Source organism: Macaca nemestrina, chromosome 19 (genome assembly GCF_043159975.1).
Source record: "Macaca nemestrina isolate mMacNem1 chromosome 19, mMacNem.hap1, whole genome shotgun sequence".
Classification (NCBI taxonomy): Eukaryota; Metazoa; Chordata; class Mammalia; order Primates; family Cercopithecidae; genus Macaca; species Macaca nemestrina.
The window spans coordinates 4,105,676-4,124,956 of NC_092143.1; the positions used below are offsets into that span (position 1 = coordinate 4,105,676).

The window sequence follows — 19,281 nt, forward strand, 5'->3', positions numbered from 1 at the left end:
AGGACCTTCTAAATATTTCTGTTTTCCATCTAACAAGAATGACCATATGCTGTAATGGAACAGTGATCCGACTGGTTTTAGGAGTCCTTGATTTTAGTGCTGACGTTGATAGGGACTGACTTATGTGACCTTGAGATGTTACTTCTCTGGATTTTGCTTTTTTCATCTGTAGATTTGGGGCAGGCTGGAGTGCTGGTCTAGATGACCCTCAAGGATACCTCCCACAATCTTCCTCAGTTTTATGCAACTTTTCTAAGGTCAGGCATCCACTGATAACCTGCAAATGAATGAAAGTGTAATTAGTGAGTTTGTTATAGGCAACGCAGTCTAGACTATTAATGCAAAAATAAAAGTGCAAAATTTTGGAGGTTGCCCATCTTCGGTTTTGCTTTCTATTATCATCGTGTTTGCAAATGTGCTTCTCAATTTTGAGCATCCATCATGGGAGATATGGTTCCTGAGTCAGCTTACAGACTGCACTCTTGGAAGGGCTGGCTTGGTGCATCCATGTAGGGGCCCATCACATGTATCTTTTAGTCCAGACCGTGGATATCGAATTCCTCTGTTTATCTTTAGGGTGCAGTTTTTAGAGGGGCATTTCTCTTCTTTGTTTTGAGAGGTATTTATTCTAGCTTCCCTTCATCTCTCATCTTCTTCCTCCAATTTGAGTTTTAAATGTGCTCCCAGAAGTTTTGGGACCAGTGAATTTCCTTCTTCTCAGTCTCATTCTCCATCCCTTCCTCTGCAGGTGGAGGGAGTTGATGCGGTGGAGAAATGCCTTTCAATATTTTTTACTGCAATATTAACTCATGTCGGATATAACAAGTAACCGTGCAATGAAATGAACTCAGGAACAGCAAAGCCATTAAGAAAATGTGCCATTAGGGAAAGGGCTAGGGTTTCCTATGGAAGAGATTCACCAGGCACATACTTGCACATGTTCGAGGAAATGATTCAAATGTTTATAGCCCTTATAATTATGTTCCTTTTAAGAAGTAGAGACTTTTGGAGCCAGAAACATTTTCCTAATTCACTTTATTGGTAATGAGTTTTACTTTTAAAATTTTGATGTGATGAAATCTAAATTCAAATATTCAGATGTAAGGGTATATGTAGACATATGTGCATTTGTATGAAGAGAAAACTTTGTGATGGAACCATCAATCTGATAGAATATGATGCCAGCTTTGTTCTATTCATTCTTCTTTTTCTTTGTCTTTTTTTGGAAAATATGAAAGCTAAAGCTTTTAGGTTTTGTTCAAACCTGTAAAAGCACATATCAAATATTTTCTTATTTCCTTTCATAATACCATAAGAGAGGGTGTTTTATCTTTTTTTTCTGCAACTTAACATAAGTAGAAATTGTCAGTTTAAAATTGACAGGTATTTGTTACAGTCAACAATGAATTGTTCAAATTTGGGATCACCCGCCATCATCGGCAGTGTCTGTCAGGTGTCACAACAGAAGGAACACTGATTAAACGATGATGAAAAATACAATAATTTGGAGCCCTGTGGGTAAGACGTGAAAGGCATCTGGTGTTTGCTGATGAAGGCAAACCCTCCACTACCTGCAGGCATGCTCAGGGTTCCGGGATGGGGGCTCCAATGCTGTCTATGATGAAAGCTCCATCCCTCCACGTCTCTCTGGTGTGGTGTGTGGGCCTTTCAGTCAGGTTTGCAGGCGGGGTATATAGGTCTGTGGGAAATGGATGAGAGTCCCCTTGCATTAGGAAAGCAACAGAGGAATGTAAGGTCAATGAGTCACTTGCCCACGAGGCAGGGTTGATGTGAAGTTTTTATTTCGGTCCTTTAGGTGCATGGGAGTGCCCAACATCAGTATTCTGTCCCTTGGCACCATACTTTTGATTATACCTATGAGCAACTGTATTGGTATATGGGGTTTCTTTTTATTTTCCATCTTTTTTCATTTTCATTTTCGTTTTCTTTTATTTTTAAATTTTACTTTAAGTTCCCAGATACATGTGCAGAATGTGCACGTTTGTTACATAGGTGTACATGTGCTATGATGGTTTGCTGCACCTGTCAACCCATCATCTAGGATTTAAGCCCTGCATGCATTAGGTATTTGTGCTAATGTCCTCCCTCCCTTTGTCCCTAGCCCCCAGCAGGCCCGGTGTGTGATGGTCCCCTGCCTGTGTCCGTGTGTTCTCATTGTTCAACTCCAACTTATGAGTGAGAACATGCAGTGTTTAGTTTTCTGTTCCTGTGTTTGTTTGCTGAGAATGATGGTTTCCAGCTTCATCCATGTCTCTGCAAAGGACATGAACTCATCCTTTTTTATGGCTACATGGTGTATATTCACCACATTTCTTTATCTAGTCTATCATTGATGGGCATTTGGGTTGGTTCCGAGTCTTTGCTATTGTGAAAAGTGCTGCAATAAACCTATGTGTGCTTGTGTCTTTATAGTAGAATGATTTATAATCCTTTGGGTACATACCCAGTAATGGGATTGCTGGGTCAAATGGTATTTCTGGTTCTATGTCCTTGAGGAATCGCCACACTTTTCCACAATGTTTGAACTAATTTATACTCCCACCAACAGTGTAAAAGCATTCTTATTTCTCCACAGCCTCGCCAACATCTGTTGTTTCCTGACTTTTTAATAATTGCCACTCTGACTGGCATGAGATGGTATCTGATTGTGGTAGTGTATGGGGTTTCTTAAGAGATACTTTCCTTTCTAATTGTACATCAAGCCAAACAACTGTGAAATAAAATTTAATTCAGTGAATTAGAAATGTTTCTTTTTTAAAAGTCTCAGTGAACATACATGTTCTGTTACATCTTCTAGTAGTTGTTATTGGCCATTTGGTTCATGGAAATTTATGAATCTTCTGAGAAAAAATAACATGATCCAACTGTAATACTAACCTATGGCTGGGGTTGTATTTTCTTCTGAAAAATGCTGAGATGAAAAGGAATATAAAACTATCCAGTTATGTGTTGTAAAGAGGTAATTTTTACAGCTGAGGAGAGAATGGAATGAACCAGGTAACAAGGTTTATTACAATTAAACATGTTTAGGGGTTTTGTTGAGGTGGGGAAGTGGAGATGGACAGGAGAAGGCGTACGTGAGAGTTACTGGGGGCTGCAACTCTGTTCTCCTTGAGTGATTGGTTCGAGGTATTTTAGTGAAAAGGAATTGATTTCAAGTGATACCAGGAAAGTTTAAAGGGGGAAATCCAAGACTTCTGTCCACTTTATACTTAAGAAATTTGATATATCTTTGAGGTGTCTAATTAGATATGTCAAGTAAGCAATTATAGATACAAATCTGGGACTTGGATGAAAGCCCTGAGCTTAAGATCAAATTTGGGACTTGCCTGCATTACAGTGGTATTTACATTCTAGGGAATTGGTACCATATCCCCAAGTAGCCCATGTAGAGAGGAAAGAGGACCCAGCACTGAGCCCTGCAGATGAAAGCAGTTAAAGTTTGAGCCAAAGAAAAGGAACCACCAGAGGACAGAGGAGGGGCCTGCAGGCGAGGAGAAGAGATCAGGAGGGGCCTGCCAGGCAGGAGAACCAGGAACAGGTGACGCGGTGTTGCTGAAGTCAAAGAAAAGCTGTGTCTGGAAGTACAAAGGTAGCATTTTAAACAGTAAACATTTCAAAAGTTTGATAAAACCCAGTGTTGGTTAGACTGTCATGAAATAGCTCTCTCATACCACTGCTAGGCACAAAGGTGTATGTAGATGATGCTCATTTGTTTATTGTAACATTGTTTGCGATAGCAACACATAGCAAAGCAAAATGCATAAGAAGTCTAGGAGCAGCCCTAAGATCTGCAGGGAGGAGAATGGTGAAACAGGTGATGAGACACACACATGATTGATGACATGTGGTCTTTAAAGAAAAAACTGAGCTGATTGGAAGAAAAATCTCCAGGAAAGATTTTTAAGAAAACAAAAGCAAGGTGTAAAACAACATGTATCATATGATCTCATTTGTGTTAAAAAAGTAAAATTTGGCCAGGCACGGTGGCTCATGCCTGTAATCCCAGCACTTTGGGAGGCTGAGGTGGGCAGATCATGAGGTCTAGGGATCGAGACTATCCTGGCCAACACGGTGAAACCCCTTCTCTACTAAAAATACAAAAATTAGCTGGGCATGGTGCTGTGTGCCTGTAGTCCCAGCTACTCAGGAGGCTGAGGCAGGAGAATCGCTTGAACCCAGGAGGCGAAGCTTGCAGTGAGCTGAGATCCCGCCACTGCAGTCCAACCTGGTGACAGAGTGAGGCTCCGTCTCAAAAACAAAAAGCAAAAAACATTAAAAGGTACACAAACAGTGGTGCATATTTCACATGGAAGAATGAAGAGCCTGTTTATTATGTTTATTACTTGGGAGTGGATCTGGGCATAGACATGGTGAAGAGGGGAATTCTGATTTTGATTTTATGTTTTCACATACTGTTTGACTTTTTGACCATTGGGTGCATTGCTTTTGTAAATTAAAGCTGGAATAATTTTAAAAACTCTTTTGTTTTGAAATAAGAATGATTCACAGGAGGTTGCAAAGACAGTACAAAGAGTCCTAGGTACCTTTCAACAAGCTTTCCCCAGTGGTAACATCCTATCACATCAAAACAAGAAACCTGTACCTGCACAATGTGTGTGTATGATTCCATTTCATTTTGTCACTTTATCATTTTATATAGATTTATGCAATGGCCACCATCAAGATACAGAATTATTCTATCACCATGAAGACTTCCTGTTACTACCTCTTTGCAATTATTTCTACCCCTCCCTTTCCAATCCCTAACCTTGGCAACCACTAATCTATTTTCTGTCTCTATAATTTTGCCATTTTGAGCATGTTACATAAGTGGTATCATATAGCATACAGCTTTTTGAAATTGGCTTTTTATTTCTCACTCTGCGTAATGCTCTAATGCTCTTGAAATCATTCAAGTTGTATGTATCCATAGTTTGTGCTTTTTCATAGCAGAGTACTTTTCCATGGTATAGCTGTCCCACACTTGTTCACCCATTAAAGTAACATTTTGGTTCTTTCCAGTTCTTGATTAGTGAAAATAAAGCTTCTATGAATAATTGTGTGTATGTTTTTGTAGAAACATAAATATTTCTCTGGGATAAATGCAAAAAGTGCAATTGCTGGATCACAAGGTAAGTATATCAGTTTTTAAAGAAACTGCCAAACTATTTTCCAGAGTAACTATACTCTTTTACAATGTGTGAAAAATCCAGTTTTTCTGCATCTTCACCAGAATTTGGTGGTGTCACTAATTTTTATTTTAGTGATTATAATAGGAATATAGTCACATATCATCATGGTCTTATTTGCATTTTTTTATTGGCTAGTGATGTTGAATAACTTTTCATGTGCTTAAGTTGCCACCCATGTATCCTATTTGGTGGCATGTCTCTTAATGTCTTTTGCTATTTTCTATTTCAATTGTTTTTTTCCTAGTGGTGAGTTTGAGAGTTCTTTATATATTTTGGTATGACCCCTTAGTTCAATGTATTTGCAAATATATTCTCCCAGTCTATAGCTTGTATTTTCATCCTCTTAAAAGGGTCTTTTGCAGATAAAGAGTTTTTAATTTTATGCAAGTCCAATTTATTGAAATATTTCTTTTATAGGTGTGGGTGTTATGTCTAAGAACTCTTTGAGAAACCTTAGATTTCAAAGATTTTCTCCTGTTTTCTTCTAAAAGTTTTATAGTTTTATATTTACATTTACATCTATGATACTGTTGAATTAATTTTTATATTACGTTGGTGCAAAAGTAATTGTGGTTTTGCCATTACATTACTTTTAATGGCAAAAGCGCAATTACTTTTGCACCAACCTAATATCAGATGTGAGATTTAGCTTGAGGTCTATTTTTTTTTTCTTATAACCTCCCTCTGGATATCCAATTCCTCCCGCACCTTTTGTTGAGAAAACTATTCTTTATCCATTGAATTGCTTTTGCACCTTTGTAAAAAATCAGTTGGCTATACTCCTGGGGGTAATTCTGCATTCTCTATTTTGTTTTATTGATTTATTTCTCTGTCAATACCACAGTCTTGATTATTGTAGCTGTAAAGTAAGTAATGATAGCATTTTTTGTGATTCCATCCAGCTTATTTTTCATGATTATTATCACTAGTCTAGGGCTTGTGGCCTTCTTATAAATTTTAGAATAATCTTTTATATTTTTGTAAAAAATTCTGCTGAGATTTTGATAGGAATTGCATTAAATGTGAATATCAATTAGGGAAGAGTTGGTATATTTATGTTAAGTCTTCCAATCCATGAATATGGTATGTCTCTCCTTTATTTAGATATTGATTAAAGTTTTTCATCAGTATTTCCGAGTTTTTAACATATAAATTCTGTGTATGTTTTGGTAGATTTACACTTAAGTATTTATTATTCATTACCAATGATTTCAAAATATCATTCTTTTTTGAATGATTCCAAATGGTAGTGTAATTTTAGTTTCTTTCCACATGTTCATTGCTACTGTATAGTAGTACAAATGGTTTTGTATGCTGTTCTTATATCCTGTGAGCTTACTGAATTCACATGTTAGCTTTAAAGGGTTGTTTTTGGTCAATATCTTGGGATTTCTACATAGAAATTCTGCAAATATGGGCAGTTTTATTTCTTTTTTTTCTGTCTGCATGCCTATTATTTCCTTTTGTTGCTTTACTGTGCTGGTTAGAACTTCTGGCATGTTGTTGAATAGCAGTGGTGAAAACAGATATCCTTGCCTTGCCCTCAATTTTAGCGGGGAAAGTATTCAGTATTTCAAAATGAAGTACAATGTTAATTGCAGTTTTTTTTTTTTTTTTTTTTTTTTTTTTTTTTTTTTTGTGGATGCTCTTTATGAAGCTGAGGAAGACCCTCTTTATTCCTGGTTTTATGCGAGGCTTTTTTATAAATTGTTGTCCAATTTCGTCAAAAAATTTTTTGCATCAATTGATATAAATGTGATCTTTCTTCTGTACCTTGTTAGTATGGTGGATTACTATCTTAGTACATTTGAGCTGCTATAACGAAATACCATAAATGTGTCACTTATAAACTACAGAAATTTATTTGTCACAGTTCCGAAGGCTGAGAAGTCCAAAATCAAGGCACTGGCAGAGTTAGTGACTGGTGAGGGCCCACTTTCTGCTTCATAGAAAGCATCTTCTCACTGTATCCTCACATGGTAGAAGGGATGAGGGAGTTCTCTGGAATCTGTGTATCATTCCCAAGGGATCTACCCTTATGACCTAATAACTTTCAAAGGCCCATCTCCAAATACCATCACTTTGAGGGCTCTGCTTTCATGACTTAATAATTTCTAAAGGCACACCTCCCAATACCATCACTTTGAGTGTTAAGATTTAGCATATGAATTTTGAGGGAGATATAAACATTCAGTCTATAACAATAATATTGATTGATTTTCAAATATTAAACTAGAATAAACTTCTGGAGCTAAACTCCTGGAACTCCTGGAATAAACTTCTCATGATCATTACACACACACACATTTTAGATTTTTGTTTTACTGAATTCTATTTGATAATATTTTCTTAAAGATCTTTCCATTTGTATTCATGAGTGATATTGGTCTACAGTTTTCTTTTTTTACTCTGTCTCTGATTTTAGTATCAAGGCACTACTGACTTCATAAAATGAAGTGGGAAGAATTTCTTTCTCTTCTGTCTTCTGGAAGAAATTGTGTAGTATTGGTGTGAATGTTTTAAATACTTGCTAGATTTTGCTAATAAAATAATCTGGACCAGGAGATATCTTTTTAAGAGTTTCAAATAAGAAATCCTATTTCTTAAATTGTTATTGGGTTATGCAACTATTTTATATTGACTGAGCTGTGGCAGTTTGTATATTTTGAAGAAGTTGGTCCATTTTATCTGTGTTGTCAGGTTGATGTTGCAGAGTTGTATGTGGTATTCCCTTATTATTTTTTTTAATGTCTGCAGAATCTGTATTACTATCCACTGTTCTATTCCTGATATTAATCATTTAATGTGAATAATTTTTCTGTTTTTCAGTTAGCAAGAACTTTGACATTTTTCCTAATATTTTCAAATAACTATCTCATAATTTCACTAATTTTCTCTATTGTTTTGCAGTTTTTAATCTCATTGATCTCCACTCTTGTCTCTATTATTTCTTTCCTTCTGCTTGTTTTAGGTTGTTTTGCTATTCGGTTTTCTAGTTTTTTGACATGAGTACTTAGATCACTGATTAAAGTATTTTCCTCTTTTCTAATGTAAGCATTTAGTTCAACATATTTCTCTTATCTTACTGCTGTAGCTGCATCTCACTAATTTTAATATAGTTTCATTTTGTTTAGTTCAGTGTATTTTTAAATTTTCCTTGAGATTTTGTCTTTGTTCCATGGATTATTTAAAATATTTTTATTTGTTAGTTTCTAAGTGTTTGGAGGCTTTCTTTTTATTGTTCTATTGATTGATTTCTATTTGATTATAGTTTCTGATTTGAGTGTAGTCAGAGAACATGTACTATATGATTTAATTCTCTTAAATTTGGCAAGGTTTATTTTATGGCTCAAGATATAGCCCATCTTGGCATAGGGCACTTGAGAAGATTGTGCATGCTGTTGTTGGGTGGAATGTTCTAAAAATACGGATTAGACCCTATTGGTTGATAATGTTGAATTCATCTATATCCTTACTAATTCTCTGTCTTGTTTCTCTGTCAGTTGTTGAGAGTGAAATGATGAATTCTCCAATTATAATTTTGGATTTGTATATTTCTACTTTCAAGTCTATCAGTTTTTGTTTTATATATTTTGCAGTTTTATCGTTTGGTGCATACACATTTATAATTTCTATTTTTCTGTGTGGATTAACGTTTTATTCTCATATATACATGTATAATACACATATACATTATATGTGCCTTATGTATATATATTCCATATATGTTATATATGTATATGTGTACACACACATATAACGCACATTACATACATATATATAATTACCAGGAAAATTATCAGTATATTACATAGTATACATTAGTATATCATTGCATATTTACTGGTGGCGTACCTTTCTGTCCCTAGTAATTTTCTTTATTCTGAAATATACTTTATGTGATATGAATATAGTCACTTCCTGATTCCTTTTGATTGACGTTTGGATGGCATAGCTTTCATTTTACTTTCATCCTGCTTACACTGTTTTACTAAATGTGAATTCATTGTTGATAACATATGGTTGGGTTATGTATTTTAATACACTCTGGAAATCTCAGTCATTTTTGTTAAAGTAACTTTATTAAGGTATGACTGACATGCAAAAAGCTTACATATTTTATGTATACAACACAGTGAGTTTGGGGATAAATACACACCTGTGAAACTATCATCACTATCAGGGCTATAAACATATCCATCACCTCTCAAAAGGTCTTCATGCCCCCTTTATTATCGTTATAAGTTTTAAAGCAAATTTTAAGTATACAATACAGTATTGCTAGCTATAGGTATTATGCTATATAGTAGACTTTCAGAACTTATTTATCCTGCATAACTGAAACTTTGTACCCTTTGACCATCACCTGCCCTTTTCCTCCTCCTTCTAGCCCCTGGAAATCATCACTGTATTCTATGTTTCTATAAGTATGACTATTTAGATTCCACATATAAGTGAGGTCGTGCAGTATTTGTCTTTTTTTGTGTGGCTTATTTCAGTTAGCATAGTGTCGTCCAGGTCCATTCGTAATGTCACAAAAGGCAGAAAGTCTCAGTCTTAATTGGTATACTTAGACCACTTACAGTTAATGTAATCACTTATGTGTCAGGGCATATGTCTGTCATTTTATTTTTTTGTTTGTCTCTCTTGGTTTTGTTTCTCTGTTGTCTTCTTTCTACTTTTCCATGGGTAACTTGAAAACTCTTTAGAATTCCATTTCTGTTTATTTATAGTTTTTTAGTGATTTCTTTGCATGCCTTCTTTAATGGTTGCTCTAGGCATTACATTATATATGTAACTTAAAGTCTACAGGTGTTGTCATTTTACCTGTTTGAGTGAACTGTATATTGTATGCTGTTTAAAGAACTTCCTGCCGGGCTTGGTGGCTCACTTCTGTAATCCCAGCACTTTGGGAGGCCGAGGCGGGTGCATCACGAGGTCAGGAGATCGAGACCATGGTGAAACCCCATCTCTACTAAAAATACAAAGAATTAGCTGGGCGTGGTGGCGGGTGCCTGTAGTCCCAGCTACTTGGGAGGCTGAGACAGGAGAATGGTGTGAACCCTGGTGACAGAGCTTGCAGTGAGCTGAGATCATGCCACTGCAATACAGAATGGGCAACAGAGTGAGACTCCCTCTAAAAAAAAAATAAAAAAATAAAGAACTTCCTATAGACATTTTCTAAGGAGAGGTCTGTTGGCAACAAATTCTTTTAGCTATTTAGCTATTTTTCATCTGAAGTATTTAGTTTCTCCTTCATTCCTGGATATAGAATTATGAGTTGACAGTTCTTTTCTTTCAGAACCTGAAAAATGTCATGACAATGTCTTCTGGACTACATGGTTCCTTATCAGAAATCTGCTATCTTTTCAATTGTTTTTTCCCCTTATGTAAGATGTCATTTCACTCCTGCTGCTGTTTTTTTTTTTCCCTCTAGTTTTCAGAATTTGACTATGATATATCTTCTCATGGATTTCATTGGGTTTGTCTTGTTTGGGAATTTTCTCTGCTTCTTGAATTCATAGGTTTATGTCTGTGCAACTTTGGGATATTTTTCAGTTATTATCTAACTGAGTAAACTCTACCTTCTCTCTCCTCTCCTTCCCAGACTCTGGCGCCATGACTATTAGCTATTTAGTCATAGCAACAGGCTGTTTGTTTTTCAGGCTGCTTTTTCTCTGTTGTTCCAAAGAAATAGTTTCTATTGTTTTATATTCAGGTTCCCCAATTCTTTCCTCTGTCCCTTCCATTTTGCTGTTGAGCCTGTCCATTCAGTTTTTAAATTTTAGTTGTTTTCTTCAGTTCTACAGTTTTTGTTTAGCTCTTCTTTATATGTTCTGTTGTTTTGCTGAGACTTTCTTAATTTTTTTTCAAAGTGTACCTGCTCATTGAAGTATTATTATGATGACTACTTCAAAATCTTTCACAGATAATTCTAACATCTGTACCATCTCAATATTGGTGTCCGTTGATTGTATTTTCTTATTGAAATTGAGATATTCTTGGTTTTCCTATGATGAATAAGTATTGGTTACAACCTATGCATTTGTGTAGTATGTTATGAGTCTCTGGACCCCACTTAAGTCTTCTATTTTAGCAGACCTTCTCTGACACTTCTATGCCACAGGAAGGAAGGGTGGGGATGCCACTCATTACAATCAGGTAGGGTGGAAGTCCAAGTTCCCCTCTTGGTCTCTGTTGATAGAAGAAGAGGTAAAGGCATCTCATTACTGATAAATGTGGTTGGGAGCTCAAACTCCCCACTACGTTTTACAGATACCACTTGGCTGAGAGGGGCAGTGTGCTTGTCTCTACACACCGTAGGGCCTTCACTGACATTATGGTGGGATGGTTTTGTTCCTATTGTTTAATGATAAAAATCCTGACTGTCCAGGAGGTCACTTCTGATACCATGCCTCTGGGGAGGGGAAGGTTTCTTTGTTACCATGGGTGAACTGGAAGTCCAGACTCACCATTTGGCCTTCCTAGGCAACACCATGGAATGGGGTTTGGGTGCCTCATTATGGCTCTGTCATGATGGAAGTCCAAACTTTCCATGTGTTGGCAGGGGTGGGAGTGGACTGCAGTTTTTTTTTGTGGTATTTGGCTGGAATAAAATGAGTTTCATTTAAGAGTTTTCACTCTTCTTAAGCAGTGCGTCCTCTGGTCCTTTGTCTATGGGGAACAAGCCTTCCTGTCTGTTTCTATGTGCCCATTGATATTTATGGGTTTCTGGCTTTTCTAGTAACAAGTCTAGTATATATGAGGTAAAAACCAAATAAATAAATCACCACCACCAACAAAAACCACCACTGTGTGTTTCCTGGGGTTCTGAGCTCCTGCTGGTGGTCTGCTTTCTTCTCTCCAACTTTTAGAGTCTTTTGAAGTTTGCTTTATATGTAATGTGCAGGAATTTTATCTGCTCTTAGCAGGATGAATAGAAAAAATAAGACTGCTTCCTATTTCCGCAAGTGGAATATTCAAGAATAATTTTAAATGAGTAGCTTATGATATTATATTAGCTGCTGATTATGTCAGTACTTCCCTATTAGCACACCTGTCTTTATAAGTGTTGGAAGACTATTTTCTCCTTCTTTCCTTCCTTTCTTCCTGTAGTTCTCCTTTAGTTTTTCATCCTTCCCTTCATTTCTTTTTTCTCATCATCCCTCAATTTTCGTTGTTCCTTTGCTTCCTTTGTATTTTTTCTTTGAAAAGAATTCAGAACAGGTAATAACAAAAGATACTAACAAAACTGCTATTTAAATTTTTGAAGTTAAAAATGTTTCCATTTTTCTGAATAATAAAAAAAAACTCCGGTTTTTTCCATGGTTCAGAATAACCTGGATGTACAGTTGTTTTCTTAGTGTGAGATTAGAGAGCTTTCAACAGAAAAAGAATGAAGGTTTGATTAAATGATCACCTTCTAAATCAAGGAATCTTTTGTTGTTGTTGTTTTTGATGATGATTGATTTACTTTGACTCAATTTTTATGTTAACAATCTTAGTAGGTTTCATTTTTAGCTTTTTAAAAGTCATCGCTCCCCTGCACATCACCCTTCAGTAAAGCACAACCATCCCCCCATGTCACCTTTCCTTCCTAAGAGTAAATGAGGGACTTCCAGATGTGGAATTTATACTTATTTTATTCTTGAGATAACATCAGCCCAGTGAAGTAGGAATTACTTTAGTACTGAATTTATCACAGGTGATAAATAAAGTTAGGCAGGCAGGATTTTGATATGGGACTCTGCTGTCTCTCACTTCACCCAGTTTTGTGGCATGTCATTTAATTCCCCTACTTGCCTAGTGATTTTCTAAAATTTTCTTGCATTTTAATTCAAGCTTAAGGCTGGATAGTCTCTCCATCCAGGGTGTTTCAGCACGCAGGCGAGGAAATGCTTACATTCTTTTTACACACAAACCAGTCATGTCATGTCATAGCCATGAGTTGGGACTGGAGATTATCCTCTCTTCTGGTGCGTGAGACCCACCCTAATACAGGACTAATGTAAAATACATTACAAGTACATGCACAAAATGGCAACCCCACTTAGGGACTACTGTATCTTCGGAGCCTGGCCCAGGGTATGAATGAAGCATATTAACACCTACATCCTAATTTAAGAAAAAATATATATATACTGATAATACCACAGTTACATTATAACAAAGGATAAAGAACTCCATGCAAATACTTGTCCTCAGGGAAATTGCACTCTAATGAAAACAAAACCCAAGCACACGTGTGCTATCAATTTTTGTTTTAAAATGACGTTTTCTCTTTCAGAATTGTGTTGCAACTATTCCTTGATTCATTCATCTATCCAGTTCAAAATATCAAGAAACACAGAAGTGAGAGGAACAAGAGAGTTTCTGTTCCAGTAACATTTGTCAAAAGGAGGAAAAAACCTCTTTTTCAGATTGCTTTCGTATACAGCCATGAGATGCATGATTTTTCATAGATCAAAAGAGGAGACAAAATGCAGACTTTGTCATCTGTTGGACAGAATGTTCTGATTACTATGGGTGGGGCTTCAGGAGTTAACGGCAAAAGAAATGAGTCTTCCGTGGCATGTTTCAGTCCCCAAACCACCCACTCATCTGACTATGAGGTTTGCTGGAATGAGACTATTCGCAGAGGAAGGGGGGACTTTAGGGACATGGGAAATTGGCCACCTGCAAGAAACGAGCCCCTCGCACAAAGCCCAGTGCAGCAACAACGGACTCAACGAAGGAAGCCAGCCATCCAACGGAGAAAGACCAGCTAGGGAAGGCAGATGACGCTCATCTTCTGTAAATAGCAAGGCTTAAGAAAAATAGTCAATGAGCGCGCTCCCTTTTTGTTTGGCTCTGGTACCATTGACTAGTTGTCTGAAAGTAACCGATTGTATGGAGTGGAACGAGTGGGAACCCGGCCAATATCCCGAGCCAAGAAGTCCAGGCAAGTTATCAAGAAGAGGCTTTTCTTTTTCCTCTCCTCCCCCTCCTTTCTCCTTTTCTTTCTTCTTTTTTAAATTCAGGAACATTTTATTTAAAATGAAATTCCCTTAAAGTTGTGCATTGTCTTTTATTTAAAGATGTAGTATCTCTGAGAATAAAGAAAGGAAGGGAGGAAATTAAAAAGCAATGAGAGAAGACGTCTGGCAGCTTGGCCTCTCACCAAGTGACCCTTTGATAGACCACATGGGACTCAGAACTATATGAGCCTACCAAGGAAGTGAACGATTTATGGTGCCTTGTTTGGGCTTTTGATAAGTATCTCTGTAAAGTGATGCAAGGAAAAACAACCCGGGACCTACTATAATTGCAGAATTCCTGTAAATTATTTTAAGATGAGAGAGGCCATCAGGACTAGAGAGAAATAGCCCCCAGGCTCAGGATATTTATGTGTATTTCATTTAAAAAATCGGTGCCACAATGTCCCAATGATCATTAAGCAACCTGTCTGGGTGTCCTTCGAAAGCTGGAGGATTTGTTCCCTGAGGAGAATGAGACAGTTATTCATAAGGCAGGGTCTGAGCACCATGGGGCCACGTCCCATGCATGAAACATGAGAATTCCTGGAAACCACTGAAATCACCTGGGTTCATTCTGAGTTGCTTCTATTGGAAAATCTTTTGGAAGAACATGAAGGGGTGTCTTTTGCATTCCCTTGCTAAAAGCTATAGTGTGATATGGTAAAATTTGCTGGTTCACTGAGTGAGGCATCAAGCATTGGCTGAAATCCGGTGTCAAAACATAGGGGATCTTCCTGCTACTTGTAGTTAGTGGGACACTTCTGTATACCTCCTGCAGTGCACAGGACAGCCCCCCACAGTGAGGAATTACCCAGCTATCCAACTTCAAATGTCAATCGTGCCAAGGTTGAAGACCCTGATTTAGGGGCTTCTTTGCAAATCATTGATCTTACTGTCAAGGACTTAATATTCCAGATTGCTGAGAGCATTCTGTCTTTGAAATATCTCTGTTGGATCGTTTGAGAAGCCCTGGTTAGCTCCCATATAATAGCAGATTGCTGAGAGCATTCTGTCTTTGAAATATCTCTGTTGGATTGTTTGAGAAGCCCTGGTTAGCTCCCATGTTTAAGGAGATCTCACAGGAGTTGTTTTAGAACAAGATTACTTTTGTTCCATGGCCAAAGGCTTCCTCTCCAGAAAGCTACACCCAAATTGAAACCACTTGCTCAGCCAAGGCTTCAGAATCTATCATCGTGGTAGAAAAGCAGAGTTGTCTTTTCATCCCCAGTACAAGGATTCTTATTACAAACAACCACCTATTGTGACACTAATAGCATTGCTGAGGTGGTAACTTCTTTTTATTTTAAAATATTAACGCTTCCAGTCTACTAAGACCATTATAAAGACATGATAATCTGGAAACATCTGCAAGAAAATCTACCAAAATGAAGACACAGTCACAAAATGACCTTCCTCCCACACCCCAGCTCTTGTCATCTTAAAGGCATTCACTCCGTGGAGGTCCCAGGAGGCGAATGGCTTCTCTCATCTTGGGCTGCAGCTTTGCTGATGACTTCTGGCTCCTCATGGAAAACAGAAGTGCAGGGCATGCTTGTCCATTTAGCTCTCTTGCTAAAGCAGATTCGAAGTTAAAAGAAGCAGGCGCTGCCCGTTCTTGTCCAACATTCATGGACAAAGAACTCTGGGCTTCAGTCTTGTCAACCCTCGTGCAGGGCTCTGCTCATTAGCAGGAATCTGCAGATGACTCATGTGTTCCTGGGCATTTGATCTTTTGAGATAGAAGAACCAGCCTGGCTCACTGGCTGGTATGGTGTGGCATGGTTCCTGGCAATGGTGTCTTTGGAGACTGATGAAATTCTTTTAAGATTGATACCTCCATTATGACATATTGAGCATTGTGTGTTTGGGTTGTGTTAAGGAACTACTGCCACCCGAGCACTCTGGTCTTGCTCTCTCCTTTTTTCTTTTAGGCACATTATGTGTTGAGATGTGTTGTTATTGGCAAAGGACACAATATTCACTGATAAGGAAAAAGTAAACTATGCTAATAACATGCAGAATTTAAAGGAAACCCCCAAACCTGAAGTTTTCCCAAATCTCTGGGCTTCCTTAGCCCTGTAAGTGGATCAAACAGCTAGGGGAATTTTTTTTTTAATTTTTTTTTTTTTTTTAATCACAGATCATCCGCCGTGAGCAATTTCCATGGAAGTGGATGTGTTAATGACTCTTATCTTTGTTGAAGTGAAGTTCTTGGTCCCGAATTTGACTGACTCTCAGCTTCCTAGACAGGCCCTTTTCTGGGCATACTAGGACATTGGGCATTTGTTGGAGTTTTCCAATGTCGGTAGCTCCAGGTGTTCAACAAGAGGCATGGCACTGTCAAGTCACCATGGTGTTTATAGAGAAGCACAATAGGGGGCGCCCTCCATAAATCTGGTTGAGGGAAAAGCATCACAAGTTAGATAAAATAAGAATACAGAAACAGTACTTGTAGAGTGTGTGTGATTGTGTGTCAAGTGAAGGGAAGACAGAAGAAATGCTGTAAGTTACTAAGAGGGAGAAATTACTAAGGACTGCAGTCATCATGGCAGGCTTCCTGGAGGTGGTGGATGTGGGCTGATGTCCGAAGAAAGTAAGAATCAGATAATCCTAACGAACACCAATGACAAAGCTACCATTTACTGAGATCTCACTGTGAGCCAGGCCATGTTCTAAATACTTAATATGGATATTTTGTTTAAGTCTCATCATTTTTCAAGGTGAGTGCTCTCGTGATACCCATTTTACAGATGAGGAAATGGAGGCAGAGGAGTTGGCACAGGGCATCTGCATGTGGAGTTTGCATAAACAGAGGTGTCATGGTGGCACTTAAGACCCCTTTCGGCTCCAACAGCATAGGCTCCCCCCCATAATGTCTCTGCTTATGCACATTTGAAAGAGGCCTTAGAGAACATCCAGTCTTGATGACCCTGAGGCCACAGAGGTTGAGCAGCTGGCTTAAACTTGCAAGGTTAAGTTCTAGAGAGCCGAGTGGGAGGCTATGGTCGGCCTGAGCCGTGCTCTGTCTGTGGCCAGGGGAAAGGGAACACATTGGGCAGTCTGGTTGTAGTAGGGTTTGTATTACTGCTGCCAGCTTGATTTACCTGTGGCAGGCAGTCAAGAGTGAGAATGGAAAGGAAGTGATTGAGAAGAGGGAACTAGTTGACAGCAGAGCAGACCAGGCTGAGGTGTGTCTGGAGGCGGGCTGGAAGTTACTGCTGGAGTCCAGGTGTGATGCTGGAAGTTACTGCTGGAGTCCAGGTGTGAGATCACCAGTTGGCCCTGAGGCTGGAGGGAAGAAGGAATGCGTAGATCAGGCAAGAAGACGCACTGGTGACTGGCAGACTAATCAGAAGGAAATGGGTCTTCACTTTTTATCCATTTAAGGCAGATAATTATTAGCATAAGAGGAAAGGAACTTGGAGGATAAAATGAACATCAAGAGAGAAATACAACAAATAACAAAATCAGCCCAAATGTTCTGGGTTCCTAACTTATCTGAATAATTTCTGAAGCGTGTGTGGATGACTAAGTCGGTTTTCAAAGCTGTCCTGAAGATTTCTGTGAGTGATTCCTTGTCCCCAGGGCTCCGTGGACGCTGAGGGATAAGGACTGCATGCATACCGTTTCCAAAAGGTTTTCCATGTACAGATGAAGAGATCACATTTACTCAGAGCTCTCCATCCCTCCCTGGGGGCCGGCGTGGCCACTGGTCACTGGGCAGCCTGTCTTAGGGAGGCTTCCTAACTGGAATGCAGTGGTGTCTTCAGAAGAGAAAGAGCTGCCCTTTCTGGCTCAGAGAATTCAACAGTTCTTGGCTCAGAAAGATCTTTGGGAAGGTCAGTCTTCCCCAGAGCTCTCTTGCAACATTGCTTAGTTTTCCAGTTAAATCCTGGAGGTAACTGTTAATGAAACGGTTTGTGAAGGGAAAATCCGCAACAGAGGTTACAGCAGGACTCTGAGGGGAGCACGCTGTGATGCAGGTGTGACCTCTACCCTCTGTCTGCACTTCCTGCTCTAGATACTTGAACACGATATACACGCATTTCGGATAAGGCCAAAGTGCAGAACAGGATGCTCTGGTCTGTAAGTGCTGGCGTTGCAGCCAAAGCAGACTTTCTTTTGTGAATTGCTCTGCAAAGAGATGAATCAGGAAAGCCCATTGGCCCCAGGGAGTGGACACCCTCCGGGTGAAGGCTGTAGATTGTTACTTAAAGGAGGTAAAATTCTTAGTGCCTAAACTCTTGTGCAAGAAATATACGTCTTTAGTTTTTAGTAACTTGATTTAATTTCTAATTCAAGTTTCCCTTTTTCTGGGGGTAATGGAATGTTAATAAAAGTCAGTTAGCCCCTCGACTGTCCCAGCACTGTTTACTCAGCATTGCAGGGATGCCCAGGGCACTGTTTACTCAGCGTTGCAGGGATGCCAAGGGCACTGTTTACTCAGCGTTGCAGGTTGCAGGGATGCCCAGGGCACTGTTTACTCAGCGTTGCAGGGATGCCCAGGGCACTGTTTACTCAGTGTTGCAGGGATGCCCAGGGCACTGTTTACTCAGCGTTGCAGGTTGCAGGGATGCCCAGGGCACTGTTTACTCAGTATTGCAGGGATGCCCAGGGCACTGTTTACTCAGCGTTGCAGGTTGCAGGGATGCCCAGGGCACTGTTTACTCAGCGTTGCAGGGATGCCCAGGGAAGCCTGGGGTTTTTGCTGCCCCCTGTCTGGGCCCCTACCCTTCCGGAGCAGTGAGCTGGTCCTTGGCCCCCTGGCCTTCACGTCGCTCTCCCCTTCCTTGGCACATGCCTGGTAGCTGCTGCCGCTGGCGTGCACTTGATGGTGCCTGGGAATCTGCCTTTCGTGCTTTTGCTGTGTTAGATTCCAGAAATCTTGTGGGCTCCTCATGGGCCAGTTGACCCAGACTCACTCTACAGATGTTCTCTCTTGGGCATGGGAACTCCGGATCTTATGAACTTATGTCAGGTTTTGCAGCCTCCCAGGATCCTACCTGCAACTGGACTTCTCTTTCTTATCCGCCTTTCTTTTTCCCTGT

At 39.0% G+C, this 19,281-nt stretch overlaps 1 protein-coding gene across 8 annotated transcripts in view; it reads left to right on the forward strand.

Moving 5' to 3' along the window:
• The window catches only part of LOC105489309 (uncharacterized), a 201,544-nt gene that overhangs the window by 4,593 nt on the left and 177,670 nt on the right, over nucleotides 1–19,281 (forward strand). For 2 of the 8 annotated variants that reach the window (XR_011616739.1, XR_011616738.1), the window contains exon 3: nucleotides 13,504–17,093. The exons of 4 other annotated variants lie outside the window; for them this stretch is intronic. The gene's annotated coding sequence lies outside the window, so the exon portion shown is untranslated. Of the gene's footprint in view, nucleotides 1–3,378; nucleotides 3,614–13,503; nucleotides 18,551–19,281 lie in introns of those variants that run through there. 2 more of the 8 variants (XR_011616735.1, XR_011616733.1) reach the window with 2 other exon arrangements.